The 20,127-nt window shown below is 42.1% G+C and overlaps 1 protein-coding gene and 1 pseudogene across 2 annotated transcripts in view; both read left to right on the top strand.

The window, feature by feature from the left end:
* The first annotated feature begins 3,184 nt into the window (after positions 1-3,184).
* The window catches only part of CASR (calcium sensing receptor), an 82,218-nt gene continuing 65,275 nt past the window's right edge, over positions 3,185-20,127 (top strand). The window contains exon 1 of one of the 2 annotated variants that reach the window (XM_007450494.1): positions 3,185-3,322. The gene's annotated coding sequence lies outside the window, so the exon portion shown is untranslated. Of the gene's footprint in view, positions 3,323-3,383; positions 3,665-20,127 lie in introns of those variants that run through there. The other variant, XM_007450493.1, reaches the window with a different exon arrangement.
* On the top strand, positions 9,333-9,773 carry LOC103076343 (60S ribosomal protein L17 pseudogene; annotated as a pseudogene).

The following is a 20,127-nucleotide window of genomic DNA, read 5'->3' as shown; positions in this document are numbered from 1 at the left end:
CTGAGAGAGACAGGAAGCCATTACAGACAAGGTCTTAAGCAGAGAAATTACATATCCAAGTTGTTTCAAATCTACCAATTCAGTTGCTGTGTGAAGAATAGACTATAGAGAGATCCGCAAGGGTGGATGCAGGACCAGTTACGAGGTTTTCTAAGAGTAAGATCATGCTGGCTTAGAGAAACTGGTAGTGGTGAAAGTGGAGAAAAGAGTTTGATTCTGGATGTATTTGGAAATCAGAGCCAGCAAGACTTGCAGATGGACTGGATATGGAGTGTGAGGGAAAGAAAGCTATCACGAATGCCTCAGGAAAGAACCTCCTGACCCAAAGAGCTGTCTGACAGTTAGATGAGCTTTCCCTTGATGCAGTTATCCGAGTGGAAGCAGTTATTCCTTCACGGGGCCTTCTGAATGCTCTCCTCCCTCCAGCTCACCTTCCAAACAAGCTCCTAAGAGGATCTCTGCCCTTTGAGGCAATGGACCTAGGTGACCTCTAAGATAGCTCATGTGCAAAGTATTCTAGAACTTTAAGGCAGTCAGAACGTGGTCTATACATCATCAATTTTAGGCTAAATGGTTGCGAAGTAAATTTCCTAAACCAAAGTAACTTTTTAACTGCTATTTACCTTTTTCACCACACACATATTTTTATTCCAGTCAAAACGGGTTACAGTGAACAGCAGAAGCAGCTGCTTTGGGGTAAGCAGATACCACAAAAGCCTGGAGCTGGGAGATGCTGATGTGTGGAAGGAAGGAGCAACCCCATCCTCTTGGCCCTTGGGGATGGTTATGAATACAGGCTACTCAAAAGAAAGTGTAATTAGAGAGTAAATAATTGAATTGTAAACAAGCATCCTAACATTTTCAAGTGCTCCATAAATTATACAGTTGTCACAGTGGTGCAGCTATTGCTCAAATCTCACTTGGAACTCTTCTTTGGGATTTGTCCTCAAAGGAAGTTAATGTAACTTACTCCAAAATCCAGTCTTTCAGGTGGTCAGATCCCTGGGAAGCTCTGCTTTCAAAAATCTCAGATTCTGGTTCGCAGGAACTATAAAGCTTCTAGCCTACCTGGTGTTTGACCTCTCATGGCATCATTCAATGACAAACAGGCATCTAAGCTCTGCTTCAACCCCAGAGTGAGGGAAATGTGGTTAACACCCCCAAGGCAGCCCTTTTTCATCTTCCTAGACAGCTCTGATTGTCAGAAAGTTCTCATTCATTTTGAACTGAAACCCACCTCACCATACCTTGCACCCACTGATCATAACAGAGTGTAGGGCAGTATTTCCCAAACATCAAGCACCTGTGTACCACCTCCACATTTTGTCCTTTTTACCATATCTAAGTATCACTGGTCCTATTAGCTCTTTAATATCTCCCTTTCAAATTACCCAATTTTCTTAGCCAAGCAATTTTGCCTTAAATGGAAACTACATCACCATGTACATCCTACATGGTGTGGGAAAACCCCACACCAATTAGAAATTAACAGCATAAGGAATAATATCAGAAGGAAGAGAAAGTGATGATGTTAAATTCTACTCAGGAACTGTTGCCTGGCAAGAGTGCTGCTCCTGAGGCAGGCTCTCGCTTTGTTAGAACGGGAGATTAGCAAGTGTTGAGAGGTGTAAAGACAAAGCACCACAAAAATGATACCTCTTTCTTAACATTCATAGGTTCAAGAGAATTGAAGAAAGCATAACTTTTTTCACCATGTGATCCACTATTATTTAACATTGTCTGTGTACCACTCAAAAGCATTGCCTATACTTCTAGTGGGAGATGTACACACTGGGACCCACTGGCAAAGTAGCTTGGCAGTGGTCAACCTGATCAGATTCAGGTCATTGTTCTGCCACTTTCTAAGCTGCCCAATCCTATACACCTTAACCAGTTTCCTCATCTTCAAAATGGAAGTAACAATAGCTCTTCAGAGTGATGTTTTCTTAAAGACATTTGAATATTTTGCTCCAGTTGTAAGTTGATGATTGAAGAGTATAAATACAGGCTAAGACTGCAGTGTCATTCAGCTTTTGGGCTGAATTAATTCAGCCTTTGGGCACTGACGAGGCTGTGCTGGTAGCCAACTAAAATCTCTAAGATATTTTGATATGGACTGCTGCTGAGCCAAATCCCCCATTGTGAACTTGTATTGCTGGGCATTTGGGCCTGAGGGAGGACTAGGCATTTATTCTTATGAACTAGATTCTCCCCTTCACTTTAACCTGGTGCTTCAACATTTGTTCAACTCCTTCTCTTACCGTACATTTGAAGAGAAGGAGGTCAAACCAGCAGAACTGGGCTAGGATGAGGATTGTATTTGTGATTCTAGATGTATCTGTTCTTCTGGAGTAGGAAAATGGAAACTTTTTGCTGAGTTCCCATTAGGTATCAGGCACTTTTCGCCAATAACTTATTTAATGCTCCAAGAACCCCTTAAGGTAGGTGTTAACCTCATTTTACTGAGAAGAAATCTGCATTTTCACTTGAAGTTGTTAAACATGGTAACTATGCAATTTCTTACTCTTTTGGCTTAATATTATTTTGTAAACACTTTATCACATTGCTTCATATTTTCCTTTTTTTTTTTTTTTTTTTTTTTTTTTTTTAGGTCTGTGTTTCATTTTTTTTTTTTTTTTTTTTTTTTTTTTTTTTGCTTTATAAGTAAATAAATACTCCCTCCTTGTTCTAAAAACATTTTGAGGCACTCCTGCCTTGATGTTTCTCATTTTAACGATTGTATAATATCTCATTAAGTTACCCTACCATAATTTATTTTACCAATTTCCTATTGTTGACAGTTTGATTTTGTTTCTTTGCTTTTTGTGGTTTTTTATTGTTTTCTGTAATAAAAGATCCTGCTACAAACATCTGCACATAAGTATTATTTTGTTCCGAAAATTTCCCCAAGAATGGAATTAATGCATCAAAGAGGATAACAACTTCTGTGGCTCTTTAGAGAGACTAGCAAATTGCTCACCCAAAGGAGTATGTGTTATTTGAGGATAAAAAGAAATAACTGGCTGTTTACAAAAGAAATCAATTTTCCACTTATTCATAAAGTATTCGATCCCCTGATAGGTGGCAGGTGCCGTGCCAGGGACTGAGTACAGGGATGAGCAGGGCAGGCCGAGTCGCGGTCTTCAAGGAGCGCACGGTCAGGTCGGGCAGAGGAAACGACACGCAACAGGTGTCTGCCTCTGACCAGGGAGGGCCGAAGCGCCCTTTCGCGCAAGAGAGTGGAAGGAGGGAGCTAGCTGTTTGCAAGCACCGAGGAGATCTCGCAACGTAGGCAGCACCTGACCTGAGTCTTGCAGAATGAGTTATAATTTTGGTACGCGATTTGTATTTATTTTACCGTGACTTTCTGGCCTTTTATCGGGAAAAAAAATGTTTCCCACTCTTAGGACTGAGCACAGAGAACGTTGGAGGAGTCGTAGGCCCCCAACCTCTTAAGCCTCTTTCCATCTCCAAGGAGGAGGAGGAAAGTGGGGGTCTCTCCAACCTCCGGAGCAGGATCTGGGGTCCGGGACCTCCCAGCGCGGCACCGGAAAGAACAGGAAAGGACGCGAGCGCGGGGCCCGCCGCCCCGAGAACCAGACCCGACGCGTGGCCCTCGGCGCCTGGCTCCAGCGGAGTCAGCTCAGCAAGACCTGGGAAGCCGGTGAGGGAAACGGAGCTGCCCGGGGTGGAGGGCTGAAGAGCAGCCCGCGAGCGGCTCCGAGGGGAGCTGGACTAGGCAGTCGGGGACCCCGAGGGGGCGGGAGCGGGAGAGGGGCGGAGCTCCGATGCCGGGGCAGCGGCTGCAGCCCAGAGGGTCTGCGGGGGCTGCTTTGGACATATCCGAGGACAAGCGCCTCTCCGAGACCGTGACCTTGGCTTCGGGAGCCGACCCCGCGCGCCGTCTTGAGCGCGCCTTGTGGAAACCCACGGCCGACGGGCCAGCGCTGCCCGCGGTGAGGCAGCCCGGGCCGGGGCGCCAGGTAACCTGGACCACCGGCCGCGAGGGCGGTCAGAAAGGGCCCCAGTGGGGGAGGGGCAGTGACGGGTCTGGGGGCCGCGGGCTGGGGGCTAAGCGAAGGGCGCACGCTGGAGCAGCTCAGGCCTCGGAACACTGGGCGTGGGGCGTGGGGCGTGGGGGAAGTCAGGGTCCACCTTACCGGACCAAGGGCTCACCGGTCCTCAGAAGGGGCAGTGGGTCGCCCTCGCGGATGAACGGGAATGCACACGAAGACGCGGCTTCTGGGTAGCGTCTTGTGCCTCCGCCTTGTTTCTGCCCGTGACACAATCAGAAAGTATTCCCTTTCCGTGTGTTAACGAGAGAACGGGCAGTTTTCTAGTGTGTGTGCATATGGAGGGCTACAGCGTCAGCACACATCCTTCTGGGCCCTGAGTCCCCTAGCAGGATCCTTGGCCCAAGCCTCCAGCTGCCTTGGGGACCTTGTCTCAGTGACACCAAACTAAGGTGTCAGTCCCAGGGCTTTATCACCAGCCTCTATATTCCTTGGGGGGAAAAAAGAAGTACCAGTTTGATGGAGTCTTTTATTATTTTTTAATCAATAAATTATAGTTTAAATAGATGATTTTTTAAAAAATCAAATAATGCACGTTTAACTTCTAGAGATATTCCTATACTTGCATTTGTGTCTATTTATACCTTCCTTGTTTTTTACCCATGTCTTTTTCAACTCTACTTCTTCCGTCCCCTCCCTTTGATTCGTTATCTCACCTCCTGCCTAATGAAAGCACCAAAAGAAAATGACGTCACCGCCACTGGCCGCATCCCTTAATCTCCTGCGTTCCTCGCTGGTCCAACCCCTGCTCTCTTCAAAAGTCTTTTACCCGGGTGGCCCTTGGGGTAGGGAGCCCACTCCCGAGAGGACATATCTTTTACTTGTCTTAACTCTCCCAGAGATTCAAAGAAAGGAGCTTTGGGAAAGAGCCCCTGACGAATTCTGTACTATCTGTTCTTTCCCTTAAACTGGACTTTGCAAATGCAGTTTAAGTAGAGTCCGGTGCCGAGGAAAATTAATGAAGGAAATTTCCTAAAGTGTTCTAGATTTCCAGAAATTAACACTTCACTAGTTCCTATTCCCGAAAGCAGAACTTTGCCAATCACACCTCCCATTATCTCTGCTGCCTTCACCTAGGACCAGCAAAGTAACAGGAATAGGATTTTTCGTCAGTAGGAATCTCATAGGGTGGATGTTTTATATTTGTGAAGGGGCTCAGGGACATACCTTTGTGGTAGACAAGGGGGGAGGGGAAGATATAGAAGAAGGAGTTAGAGGGGATCAGGGGATTAGAAAGAGAGGAGCAGGCCAAGACCCTTAAGAGGAGAAGAATCCTGGAAGCGGGGCCCTGTCATTTAGGAGCAACCTCCAGATAATTTGGCTAGCAGACCACACATGCTGCTTACTTCTTGCCATCAACCAACACAATCAACTACTTTCCAAGACTTTTTCTATGCAAGGCCAAAACATACTGAGAAGTGGGGAAAAAAATCAGCAAATTAACCCACTTTTGTCTATGTGATAAAATAGAAGTGGTTTAAATTATTTTTCCTGAATTAATAGGGCTTTTTAGGAGTTGTGTAGACTGTTTAAAATAACCTAATAGCAAGTCCAGTCACTACATTTTCCTTTGCTGTGTTCATTTTTTCATGTTGCATGACCTTGACCCGCATCCCACACAGTTCAGGAAGTTCAGGTTGGTTAGAAGCTGCCACTTCTAAGAGCCTTTTTAAATGAAGGATTGGGAGAGGAGAGGATTGGAAAATAAGGACGGAGCCTTGTGGCAGGGTAGGGGAATAATGAAGAGGGATGGACTGAGTACCAGCTTGAGACTGGTAAGGAATCGGGTATAATTCTTAGAACAAGGCAATAATGAGTAAGTAAGATGTGAAGGACTCATTCATCATTCATTCGTTCATTCAAAATGTTTGCAGAATGCCTGGCTATGTACCAGTAACTGGGAGGAAAATGATGAATAAAACCAGGCATGGTCTCTGATCTCCTAGAGTTTACAGATGCTTTGGGGAGGCCACCATTAGTAAAATAACTAAGTATTGAATATATAATTACAAAGTAAGATAAGCTTTCTTTTTTTTTTAAGCTTTCCTTCTTTTTTTCATTATTATTTTATTTTGTTTATTTATTTTGATTGCGCCAGGTCTTAGTTGCGGCTCACGGCCTGCTTAGTGGCATGCAAACTCTTAGTTGCAGCATGCATGTGGGATCTAGTTCCCTAACCAGGGATCAAGACCCGTGTCCCATGAGTTGGAAGGCAGATTCTCAACCACTGCACCACCAGGGAAGTCCCTAAGATAAGCTTTCTAAAGGAAAGAAATAAAGGTCTTTGAGGGTGTATACAGACTGTCCTCTGAGATCAGGGAAGGCTTTCTCAAGGAGGTTTCCCTTGAGCTGAGATTCAAGGGTAGGTGGGAATGTTGGGGATATATATGGCTTTGAGGTAGGACCAGAATGTATCAGTTAGGAATTCCATTTGGCTGCCAGTAATTAAAAAGCCAGGTGTACTGTTTGCAATACTGAATATGCACGCATGTAAAGTTGGAATTTCTGGAATTTGGGGCAAGGATGCTTTGTTATCACAGCATTGTTTGTACTGCCCTGAGTTGGTCATGGTTTTCCATTATTGTTGTTCTTGCTTCTAAATTAAATGTTTAGATTAATTTTATTCTTGTCAGTTTAGTTTATTGCGCACGATAAAATTCGTGCATTGTGGTTCAAATGTGAATCATCCATATTTCCACTGCTAAGGTAGATATGTACATAACTCCCATACCAAATTTGGCTTGTATGGCGATAGCTCATTGTTGTCACTGAATACTTTCCCAGGTGAAAACAGGTGTGGCAGGTCAGCTACAGTGTCTTCTCTCCACCCCTATCCACTGCTCTAGTTTAGTTACCCTAAAGCTGCATGTACCTCTTCAAAGTTTCATATACAGTCGTTAGGTAAAGAAAAAAATTACTAATTGCATTGACACTGTAAGTAAAATTAACATAAATCTCACAGTATAGTGGCATGGTGAGTTTTGACCAAGCATCATATTTCATGTGCAAATATTTTTATTCATTCAACAATATTTACAGTGAACTTTCAATATGCCTAGCACTCTGTTAGACACTGTGGGTAAAATGCATTAGTAAGATTCAGTCCCAGCATTAAAGGAATTCACAGAAGTGTAAGAGGAGAGAGTCATACTTATCTATGTAAGGGTAGGAAAGCATTGTCGTTGCTAGAATGGAAGCATAGCTAAGGTACAGTGGTGCACAAGGAAGGGGAGTGGTCAATTCTACTAGAAAAGGAGAGGAGGGGTCCAGAAAAGGTTCATGGAGGAGTTAACACTTGAGCTGAATCTTGAAAGATGAGACATACCACAAGATAGACAAAGGGGAGAAGGCATTATAGAAGAGGGATCCATGTGCCCAAACAAACAAAGATATGCATGAAACAGAGTGTCAAGGTCGAGGACCTGCAAGTGTCTCAAAGAGCTGAAGCATAAAGAGCAAAGAGGGTGTCATAAAGAGATGAGGCTGGAGTGGCGGGCAGGCCAGGTCACAGAACCTGCGTGCCATCACACCGATAGCATTGTGATTAAAATATGTGCTCTGAGGTCAGACAGTCCCAGGTATGAGTCATGGTTCTGCCATTTTCTAGCTGTGGGGCCTTGGTCAAGTCACTTAGCCTCAATAAGTAATGGTAACGAAGGTTGTATCTCTCTCACAAAGTTGCTGCAAGAACTGAATTAAGTCATGGAGTACCTGGCACTTTATGCACCCACTTGTTGTTAGCTGTTATTTTCATTTTTTATCCTGGGGCAAAGGGAGCCACTGGAGGGTTTTATGTAGAGAAGTGACTTAGTGAGCATTTTTGTTTAGAGCGCTGTCATTCTGGCTGCATGTGGATGCTGGGTTAATGGGGGGTAAGTTTGGAGGAGAGCAACCATTTAAAGAGATTATAACCATTCAGATGATGGTGACGGTGGCCTGAACCATGGTGGCCATGGGCATGGAGAAAAGGAGACAAGTGCTTGAGATGTCTGCAAGGTAAATACCACAGAACTCAATTACTCATTAGCTGTGATAAGTGGGATTCTGGTCTGTCATCCTTTGGTACTGTCATCCAAGTGTTCTTAGGATAAACAAAAGGAAGCCAGGTGTCAAGCAGAACTGGGGATCAGATATTTAGGAAGTGCTTATATACTGAGGGCTCAGTGATTGGTACCAAAAAAAAAACTGTCTTTCTAATTTAGGAGACCCCTTGACAACTTCCATCTCGTAACATTAAATAGGATCAGGAAAGTCTAGTTCACCCATAACAAATTTCATTCATTCATTTATCCTGTCTCTCTTTTTCTCTCTCTCTCTCTCTCATTTCTGGGAGGCTTTTAGCTCAAGGTGGACGAATGTTAGACTTCATCCATTTGCCATTGTCATAATGTGGCACATATAACCCTCACTCATGCCTGGTACTTTTGGTTCAATTCTTGCCTGACACTAGCATGACTGAATTTTTCCTTCTTTTTTCTCAAGTGTCCTCCCACAGTCCAGTAACCTCTGGCCGAGGTGCCTTTATTAAAGTCAGTGAGAATTAGAGGACTTAGGTGGTCCCTATTTTATAATACAGTGTAGTCTTGGTAACCACATTTGTCCATTCATAAGACAGAAAATAATCCAGACATATGGATAGTGTCTGCTGAAAAGTTGCTGGGAGCTTTATGCCTGTAGTCCCCAAATGTGGATCCTGGGAAATGTTGATTGAATGTGGTTCTCTTGGATTCAGTTGCTTGAACAACTGTCTAATTACTTGAAGCCACAGAAATGAACAGACCTTAAATTAGGCAGGGCCAATGAGTGAGGTGGCAAAATGTGAAACGAGGGGGAAAAAAAGGTCTGTTTCTGCCATGGACAGTCTAGAATTTGATTAAAAGTAGACTTTCCCTTTTCCAATAAGCAGCCTGAGGTGACCTCTAAAAATGGTTCGCTATTCACCTGACCCAGAAAACCCCACAAAACCATGCAAGTCAAGATGTTCAAATCTTCATGTTCACTTTAAGAACACTTGTGAAACTGCCCAGGCCATTAAGGGTATGCATATCGGGCTTCCCTGGTGGCGCAGTGGTTGAGAGTCCGCCTGCCGATGCCGGGGACACGGGTTTGTGCCCCGGTCCGGGAGGATCCCACGTGCCGCGGAGCGGCTGGGCCCGTGAGCCATGGCCGCTGGGCCTGCGCGTCCGGAGCCTGTGCTCCGCAGTGGGAGGGGCCACAACAGTGAGAGGCCCGCGTAACGCAAAAAAAAAAAAAAAGGGTATGCATATCCAAAAAGCCACCAAGTATGTGAAGGATGTCACTTCAAAGAAGCAATGTGTGCCATTCCATCGTTACAATGGTGGAGTTGGTAGGTGTGCCCAGGTCAAACAGTGGGGCTGGACGCAGGGTCGGTGACGCAAAAAGAGTGCTGAATTTTTACTGCACATGCTCAAAAATGCAGAGAGTAATGCTGAACTTAAGGGCTTAGATGTAGATTCTCTGGTCATTGAACACATCCAGGTGAACAAAGCCGCCAAGATGCGGCACTGGACTTACAGAGATCATGGTTGGATCAACCCATACATGAGCTCTCTCTGCCACATTGAGATGATCCTTACTGAAAAAGAACAGTTTGTTCCTAAACCAGAAGAGGACGTTGCACAGAAGAAAAAGATATGCTAGAAGAAACTGAAGAAAGAAAAACTTATGGCCTGGGAATAAATGCCACAGAAAATAAATGCAAATAAAAGTAGAAAAAAAAAAGTGGACATTCCATCTCTGTGGCCTTTGGCAATATATCTAAGCTCTGTGAGCCTCAGTTTTCACTGGTGGCTATCCCTTTGATATCTATAAATCTGAGGTAATGTTTCCTCCAAAGGGTAGTTGTCAGGTTTAAATGGACTATATATGGAAAGTGCTTAACACAGTGCTTGGCATATGGTAGCTGCTTACCTGGCCCGTATCCTTTGCCCCTGCTTGTCTCTGAGGTTTATCCTTACATGGAAAAAACAGGAAGGATGAAGGTTTCTTAGGTTAAGTAACCTGAATTAATTGGCTTTTATGTATTTCTCATCTATGATTGATCACCCCCCTCCCACCCCCCCGCCCCCCGGAAACCAGGTTGGAAACCTGTTCTCCACCCTCAGGGAATGCTTATCAGTGATGAGGGCAAAGGTAATATGATACCTGCAGAGAGGAAGCTAATTTTAGATACTCTTCTTTTAACAAATCTTTCAATACACACAAGCAAAATTACTATCAAATAGAAAAATGGAATTATTTGACTTCTTTCACCCATGTTGCTTTGTTGATGGAGTTCCTAACATGCATGTTTCTTGTTTAAATTGTTGTTTTTCATTTAGAAAGAAAGAAGCAGGCTCAAAGAGATTGTAATTGTTCCCCCTAATAACTGTGAACAGTTTGTACTTAGGAGAGAAAAAGTTTTGTTTTTCGCCTCATAATAGGGGTTGATGGTTGAAAGAATGATCATATCCTCAGAGTCTCTCTAAATGTTCTATAATTTGACATAGTTTAGTTCAACAAGCATCAGTTGATTTCCAACTGCTTGTCAGGCATTATGTTGGCACCATTCACTCAGAGACGCCAGCTGTGGTACCCACATCTCCAGTCTGGTAGCCCTTGCAGAAGAGGGTGGCCAGAGAGAGGAGGGTTGCCCGCTGACCTGAAAGAGCTGGTGAGAGGGGAACCCTCAGGCCGAGGTTCTTCACCACAGCTTCAGACCACAAGTCCATCAGATCATGAGCACCTTCAGGTCAGGATCCAGTTCTGCTCATCCTTACGTCCACAGGGCACCTTCTGCGCTAAGTGATCAGGAGAAGAAGGAAGTGAGGAGGCCAAGTGACCTTTTCTATCTGCGCTCTTAAAAATGAAGATATTCCAAATAAAATATGGCTCTGTGCCATTGTCAGCCAATTTTCAGCCTCATCTTAGGAGAGGCAGTGCAGTACATTGGTTAAAAGTCTGGGCTCTGTAGTTAGATTACCTGGGCTTATGTCCCATCTCTACAGCTTACCAGTTGTGTGACCTTGGGCAAGTTGTTCAATCACTCTAGGCCTTACTTTCCTTATCTATAAACTGGGGTTATTAATATTATCTACCTCATTGATTGTTAAAGGACTCATTGAGCTAATACACATTGTTCGAGGTCGTCAGGCACTCACAGCATACCTTATTTAACACTGAAACCCCAGAATCCAGCATAGTGCCTGGTACGTTGGAGGAGCATACTGAATGAACAAGTCTAATACACAGGCTGGTATAGCAGTAAGTGACTGACAAAGCACTCATAAGGGATATGGGCAGGCTAGGTGTCATCTTTTACAAATGAGGAAACCAGCACACTGAAAGGTAGAGTGACTTGCCAGAGAAAGCACAGCTATAAATGATATAAATGACAGACCTGGTTAATGCTCCTGACTCTCTCTCTAGCCCTCTGCTCTAACCACTATCTGACTCTCGATCCTATACAGGTTTTGTGGAACTCAAAAAATATCCACCTGAAAAAAGTGAACACACATAACTTGTTTAGCTCTCTGAAAAAAAAATGAATCTTACTGTAAATATCTTCAAAGAGTAACTTCAAGTTAAAACTTGAAGTTTGGAAAGTTTCTATTTTGGGGTGTGGGGAGGAAAGCAGAGGATATTTTTTGTGAGAATGCAGTTCTTTCAAAGTGAGGAAGTAACAGCAAATCATAAAGGAAAATTTTGATAGATTGTATTACATAAATATTTAAAATACTTATGTATAAAAAATCATAATTAAATTAAAAGGAAAATAAACTAAAAAATATTGCAGCAAGTATGCCAGATGGTTAAAAGTTTCAATATCTAAAGAGCTCATAGAATTTAAAACCATGGCTTCAAAAAATTGGGCAAAGGCTATAACACTTTTCAAATGAGGAGAAGCACATGGTTGGTGAACATATACAAACATTTTGACTCGACAAAAGAAGTAAGAATTTTTAGAATGATATACCAGTTTGTTGATCAAGAATACTAAGACTTTAAAGATAATGAAGGTGGAGTAAGGAAATGGCTACCCTCTTAACATATTGTCTGGAAAACAATTGCCTTAAAATTGTTGATCACCCTTGACCAAGGATTTCAATTTCTGGAACTCTATCCTAAAGAAATCATCAGAAATATGGTTAAAAACTTATACCCAAATATGTTCTTCACAGTGTTTATTAATGAACCTGAAACACTAGAAACAACCACTGTGCCCAATAGTCAGGGGATGGCTAAGTCATTTGTGGTGGGGGTGAAGCGACACAGACTAGCAGCTAGAAGCATGGATCTGGAGTCTCACCGCCTCGCTTCAAATCCTGGCTCTGCCAGTTATTAGCCCTTTAAGCTTAGGCACCTCTCCACGTCTCACTTTCCTCATCTATACACTGGGGATGACCAGAGTACCTATCACAATAGGGTAGTTTTGTGACTTAAATGAATTGATATAGGTTTACAATTCTAAAATCCTCAAAGCTTTAAAAATGTAAAGGTTTTTTAGAACTTTATTATCAGGAGAACATGATTGAATAACATAAACTAACATAACTTTATCCCACTTACTGTGACTATTTTCTACTATTATAATTGAGATTGAATCTTAACTCTTTTTCATAGTTTCACTTTCCTTGTAGAATCTCTAAGGTTCTCTTTATAAATTAATAACCGTCTTGCACATGTGAAAAGATTAATTTTGAGGGCAAAGCTAACTGGAATCAGGTATATCTACTTTGAGCTAATTTCTTGGCCAAGAAACTTTTCCACATCCTCCAGTCCAGGGCTTTCATACTTTAAGATGGGGATATTATTAACACGCAGATTGCTGAACTCCACCCCCAGAAATTCTGATTAAGTAGGTCTAGAGAGAAGTCGCCGTTGTTAGAGCTCCCAAGGTGATACTGGTGATGCTGATCCATGGACTACACATTAGGTAGCCCTGCTGTAATCCACGCTTTAATATTTTTTATGTACTAAAAGAATAAAGATTTTTATTAAGCATTGTAAGTTGCATTCAGTAGCCTTCAGACACACCACACCATAACCCATCTACAATCGGTCAAACCCAACAGCATTTCATTCTTGCACAATCCATGAGTTAGGGCAAAACTCCCTTCAACTTACAGTAAGATCCTATTCAGGTCTTGTCACGCCTTAATATTTTTTTATTAATTAATTTTTTTAACATCTTGATTGAAGTATAAGTGCTTTACAATGGTGTGTTAGTTTCTGCTTTATAACAAAGTGAATCAGCTATACATATACATATATCCCCATATCTCCTCCCTTGCATCTCCCTCCCACCCTCCCTGTCCCACCCCTCTAGGTGGTCACAAAGCACCGAGCTGATCTCCCTCTGCTATGTGGCTGCTTCCCACTAGCTATTTTACATTTGTGCCTTAATTTTTAACACCCCTTACGTTGTCTCTTTTTTTTTTTTTGCGGTACCCGGGCCTCTCACTGTTGTGGCCTCTCCCATTGCGGAGCACAGGCTCCGGACGTGCAGGCTCAGCGGCCATGGCTCACGGGCCCAGCCGCTCCGTGGCATGGGGGGACTTCCCGGACCGGGGCACGAACCTGTGTCCGCTGCATCGGCAGGCGGACTCTCAACCACTGCGCCACCAGGGAAGCCCTGTCCCTTTTAAATGTGAACATTTTCATTTCTGGAAATCTTCAACTTGCTTTTTATATTCTCATTCTCCTGTCCTCTTATTTCTGTGCTGTGCTTTTATGTCCAGGAGTAGTAACATAATAAACCTATCTATCACTTTCCAAAGCACTTTTCATGTACCAGTAACTGTGTTAGTGCTCTATTGATATCATTTTTTCACCCTTTCAACAACCCTGAAACGAGGGCATTATTATCCTAGTTTTAGAGGTGAGAAAACTGAAGTACTAGGACTCCCGGTAAGTGGGAAGAACAATGTACTTTCCATTTTACTGCCCTACCTCTTTCACACAGTGGTACATGTCACCAAGTCTCCAGTGACATGCCTTCTCAGTCCTGTCCCAGCTGCTTAGCTCCCCAATATGGAACACCCCTCACCTCAGAATCTGTCCAGATCCCATCCAGGCCTTCTATGCCAGGAAGCTTTCCTAGCTATACCCTGCCCATAGCCTACACCCCTCTGCTTCTTTTGTTATTATCTGGCCATTTATCATATGTGTTTGCATTTTCATACCAAGGGATTTTGTCTTCCTAACTGGACTTGGAACTCCTCGAAGGAGGGGCCCATCCCTTGCATCTCTCGGTCACCCTTGGAATAGCCATGGTGGGGACCGATTGCCTCCATTATCCCCCTTTCTACTCTTCTCTTTTCCTATCCCCCCAGTCTCTACCTTGTCCTTTCCTAATTTGGTAAAATCAAGCCACATCAATGAGAAGGTGAAAAATAGGCCAGGCTGAACCCTTCTTAATCCCCTTCCCTGCAGTGCAGTTGTGGGTGGTTTGCTGGTGTTTGCCCTGTTGTTCCACAGTATCATGAGAAGGAAGGTTTCCATGTGGCCGTGCACTGGGCAGCAAGGTCCCTGCAGTGCCCTTTAACCCTTGGCTCTTCTTGAGGGTTTCCAGACACCCCTCCCCTCCTTTCATATTTCCTCAAATCCCATTTCCTTTGTTTTACTTCCCAGCAAAACAAGAGTTTCGGGCTTCCCTGGTGGCGCAGTGGTTGAGAGTCCGCCTGCCGATGCAGGGGACACGGGTTCGTGCCCCGGTCCGGGAAGATCCCACATGCCGCGGAGCGGCTGGGCCCGCGAGCCATGGCCGCTAAGCCTGCGCGTCCGGAGCCTGTGCTCCGCAGTGGGAGAGGCCACAACAGTGAGAGGCCCGCGTACCACAAAAAAAAAAAAAAAAAAAACAAGAGTTTCACTCTCCATCCTTGTCTTCATTCAAGTATATGTCAAGAAGTTCTCACTTGCCCACTCCTAACTTGTACATCTTTGGAGTTACTTTCCCCCTAATGAAACCTCCTAGGGCCAGTACAGTGGGACACATTCACCTGGTCTGTACACTTTGGTTCTTTTCTCCTTTCTCCTCCCCTTTCCCCTCCTCTTTCTCCTCTTCTCCCTCCCTTCATTTCTCCCTTCCTCCTTCTGAGGTCACCGTTCCTGATATTGCTTGGTTGGTATTATCAACCCACTCTGATAGCTTACACATCTCAGGCCTTGTAAGCTTCCTTTTTTAATTTTCCCAAAACTTGTAAGGGGTCTTCAGAGCAACTGGGCCTTGTAGCAAAAGGGTGAGATTTCTGTGTTGCTTTCATTTCCTCCCTGTCCATTAGATGAAAGTACTGGTTGTGTCCGCCTCGTGGAGCTACACTGCTAAACTGACACCTGCACTAGTACATGGTTTTAGATTCAATTAGTTTTCTCATTCAGATGGCTTTTTGTGACCCATGGTTATGAGCCAGCTCCGTGGTGATCCTGATACTCTCCTTCAGTGTCTCCTATGGCCTCAATTCCTTCCCCTTGGGGCCTCATTCCATTTTTCTGGATGCTTTCAGAGTGAAACCCTAGGAAAAAAAGTCTTTCTGAGGACTGCCCTTTACTGTTTCTTTAGTGTTTCCAATGTATTAGGCATGGTGTTAAGAATCTTTTTTTTTTTTTTTTTTTTTTTTTTTTTGCAGTACACGGGCCTCTCGTTGTTGTGTCCTCTCCTGTTGCGGAGCACAGGCTCCAGACGTGCAGGCTCAGCAGCCATGGCTCACGGGCCCAGCCGCTCCGCAGCATGTGGGATCTTCCCGGTCCGGGTCACGAACAAGCATTTTTATACCTTGTTTTGTTTAATCCTGTCAAAAACTTTAGTTAGGTATTATCCCAATATGATGGGGAAACTGAGGCTTAGGAGGTTAACTGACTTGCCTGAGGTCTTATGGCCAGTAAATGGAACAGGCTAGATACAAACCTATGTCACATAATTCCAAAGCTCATAGTCAAAATTCAGTTTCTGGGAGCTTTCTTCCATCCTTCAAAAAATATAATGATTTTGCCAAAAGCTCTCACATACATCACTGTGACAGTATAAATGGGTACACCCTTTCTGGAGGGCAATTTGGCGATACATATTAAAAGCTTTAAAAATGTTCTTATCCTTTAATCTAACAATTTCCATGCCTAAATTTATACTAAGGAAATAATCGTTAGTATGTGTAAAGACTTAACCCTAAGGAAGTTCAGGGCAGCAATATGAAAAATTTGAAACAGGCTCCATGTCCAACAGAAAGGAATTGGCTAAATTAAGTAAGATACATAGAAACAGTGAAATACCAAAAAGTCATTATAAATTATTTGGAAAAAAGAATATTTGGTGGCATAGAAATGTGTTCATGATGTAATAAATAACATACTATAGGATTTCAGATATGTAGCATATATAAAAACTGTGAAGAGTCATGAGATAAAGGAGATAGAATTAAGACTGATTTTTATTTTCTTCTGGAGAAGAAAATCTCTAGATTTTCATATGTAATATGAAAATCTTTTTTCATATGTAATAATTACTTTTTTAATTGACATTGAGGGTTTTTTAAAATTTTGTATTTATTTATTTACTTTTTAATTGGAAAAATGACTGCATGTTTGAACATGCAGTCTTTGTTCACATTTACTAGTGCTCCCATTTTATACTTATAATTTCCCCCACAAACAAGCATTTCTCCAGACACTGAGTTTATCTTTGCAGTTTCTTTTATTTATTTATTTTTTTAGTGTAGGTTTTCATTCGTTTTTTTCTCATTAGCCCAGTGTGCTTTGGTGTCCTGACCAGGTCGCCTCCCAATTGCCTGTGCCATTGACTCACACTGATCTCCTGCACTCATCACACTGCCTCTCCTTCTTTCAGGCCTCAAGGCGTCTTTGCAAAGTGCCCTCATTCTTGCCTCAGCTTTTCTTTCCGCTCTCACCACTCTCATCGTCTCTCTGCTGCTTGCTTCATCAACCTCTTTGTATTCCCCTTTTCTGTTTCTGTTGGGCCCACCTGTCTGTCTCTTATCTAAGTCCCCTGCACAGGAACCTTCAAGTTGCAAACTTTCAAAGATGTGAACCTGCGTTCCATCAATGTCAGGAGTGAGTGAAACTGCATCTTGCCCTTGATCCCCTATTGCTGATGATCCTTCAGCTCTACCATCTCCCACCTCCTCTCCCTCCTCCAGTCAGTAATTCTTCTTGCCTGTTCACTCCATGCCAGCCCCTGTATGCCAGCTGCTGTACTGTACTACTGTACTTTTCAAGGTACTGTACTATAAGATTAAAAATGTTTTCTTTATGTTTTGTGTTTGCTTTTTATGTATTATTTGTGTGAAAGGTATTATAAACCTAGTACAGTACTATATAGCTGATTGTGTTAGTTGGGTACCTAGGCTAACTTGGTTGGACTTAAACGAATACGCTCTCAGAATGGAACTCGTTCAGGGATAGGGGACTTACTGTATATTCTCCATTTAGCTGGTAATCCTTGGTCTGATCATTTCAGCCTTTGATCTGGGCCTTCCATGAAGCGTTGTTTCAGGTATTTTAAAACCAAGTTCCAACAACAACAAAAAAAGAATGAATTCAATTCTTTAATGGAAAAAAAAAGTCCCAGCACACCCTGTCCTGAGAGGGGTGTAGAGTTTTCTGACTCGTGCCTTTTTCTTTAGGACCTAATCAGTTGTAGAAGGAACAGTTTAGCCTCAGAAAAATAAAATACTAAAACAAAACATTAATTAGCATTTCCTCTATAAGATATATATATATTATCCCTGACTAACCAAAACAAGAGTTCGTGACAGAGCATTAATTTCCACCTCTGGGAACGAATCCTAAGAAGATCTCTGGCAAGTGTTAAAGAAGTATTTGAAACTAGGTTAATTGAAATGTTGTTTGTAATAGTAAAAAAATAAGAAATATCTTAAATGCCCAGCAGTAGATGATTGGCTATGTACATTTTGACTCATATATACTACTATAAAGTCATTGAATATGATTATTCTGTATTTATAGCAATAAATAAACTGGGTTGCAGACTGGAATGTATAAGAGGATCCCATTTCTGTAAAATTATACATGTACGTCTGTATAGGGTCAGCAAAAGGAAGTCTCTTGATGATGAACTTTTTGGATGATTTTTAATTTTCTGTTTCTTTTGATTTCTTCTTTATACTTTTCTACATTGCTTGCATATTTTACAGTTAGCAAATTTTGTTTTTAAACAAAGAAAAATCTTAGTTTTTTTCTTAGTAAATTACATAAATAACTTCAATTTTTGATTGTTTATTTTATATTTTCCTACTGTTTACAAGGAAAACATCAAAGATCCTTTGCCTGGCTTCTTATTATGAAATCTGTCATTCATATCAGAGATAAGTTATATTACAGTTTAAAGAATAATAATAAAATGGATACCTGTGTACTTATAATTCAGCTTAAGAAAATTAATTCTTTGGAGCCTGTATGTGCCTCTAGTCAAGTCCTACTCCTTTTTCCAAAGAGGTAACGACTCCCAAATTTGTATTTCACTTTCCCTTGCCTTATAGTTTTATGAGATACATATGTTCAGTTCATTATGCTACAACTTGGTGTTACTGTAATGCACATTGTTTCATATGCAATAAGTAAATAAGGGAATTGTGTCAATATACACAGGAGTCACATTGCTTATACAGTATTTTTACCCACATGTAAATGTGCATCACCAAGGAGCAGCAGCTGACACAGAGTACACTGACACAGCTGAATGCAGCAAGCTGTGAATCTCCGTTCCCGAAGCTCATCCACTCCAGGTTTATCTCTTGGCTCACTTTGGCCTCACACCCTGTGTGGGAAGTGCTTGTTGCACATGCCTTGATCATCAGGCGTTTTGTCTGAAGGCAGCTTCCTCAACCTTTCTTAAACCTTCTCCTAAGAAGCTATCTTCCTCTTTTCTCATATTTTCAGTATTATTTATTTATTAAGAATGCAATGTATACATATGTTTATGTATAACTGATTTACTTTGTTATAAAGCAGAAACTAACACACCATTGTAAAGCAATTATACCCCAATAAAGATGTTAAAAAAAAAAAAAGAATGCAATGTATGTTGTGATTATACTAATGTGTTTATTAGGGTTTTTATTGGTTTTATTAATATTCTGTTTACAAAGTGATATAGCATTTTTTTTCATTTTTTCCATAGGAAAACAGTCCATAATCTGTTACTTTTATTTATTTATTTTTTTAACATCTTTATTGGAGTATAATTGCTTTACAATGGTGTGTTAGTTTCTGCTTTATAACAAAATGAATCAGCTATACATATACATATATCCCCATATCTCTTCCTTCTTGCATCTCCCTCCCTCCCACCCTCTCTATCCCAACTCTCTAGGTGGTCACAAAGCACCGAGCTGATCTCTCTGTGCTCTGCGGCTGCTTCCCACTAGCCACTGGTTTTACATTTGGTAGTGTATATATGTCCATGCCACTCTCTCACTTTGTCCCAGCTTACCCTTCCCCCTCCCTGTGTCTTCAAGTCCATTCTCTAGTAGGTCTGTGTCTTTATTTCCCTCCTGCCCCTAGGTTCTTCATGACCTTTTAAAAATTTTTTTAGATTCCATATATATGTGTTAGCATATGGTATTTGTTTTTCTCTTTCTGACTTACTTCACTCTGTATGACAGACTCTGGGTCCATCCACCTCACTATAAATAACTCAATTTCGTTTCTTTTTATGGCTGTGTAATATTCCGTTGTATGTATGTGCCACATCTTCTTTATCCATGCATCTGTCGATGGACACTCAGATTGCTTCCATGTCCTGGCTATTGTAAATAGAGCTGCAATGAACATTGTGGTATATGACTCTTTTTGAATTATGGTTTTTCTCAGGGTATATGCCCAGCAGTTGGATTGCTGGGTCGTATGGTAGTTCTATTTTTAGTTTTTTAAGGAACCTCCATACTGTTCTCCATAGTGACTGTATCAATTTACATTCCCACCAACAGTGCAAGAGGTTTACCTTTTCTCCACACCCTCTCCAGCATTTATTGTTTGTAGATTTTTTTTTTTTTTTTTTTTTGCAGTATGCGGGCCTCTC

The sequence above is a fragment of the Lipotes vexillifer genome, unplaced genomic scaffold, assembly GCF_000442215.2.
Source record: "Lipotes vexillifer unplaced genomic scaffold, Lipotes_vexillifer_v1.1 scaffold1106, whole genome shotgun sequence".
Taxonomy (NCBI): domain Eukaryota; kingdom Metazoa; phylum Chordata; class Mammalia; order Artiodactyla; family Lipotidae; genus Lipotes; species Lipotes vexillifer.
This window is presented reverse-complemented; position numbering and strand designations above follow the sequence as displayed.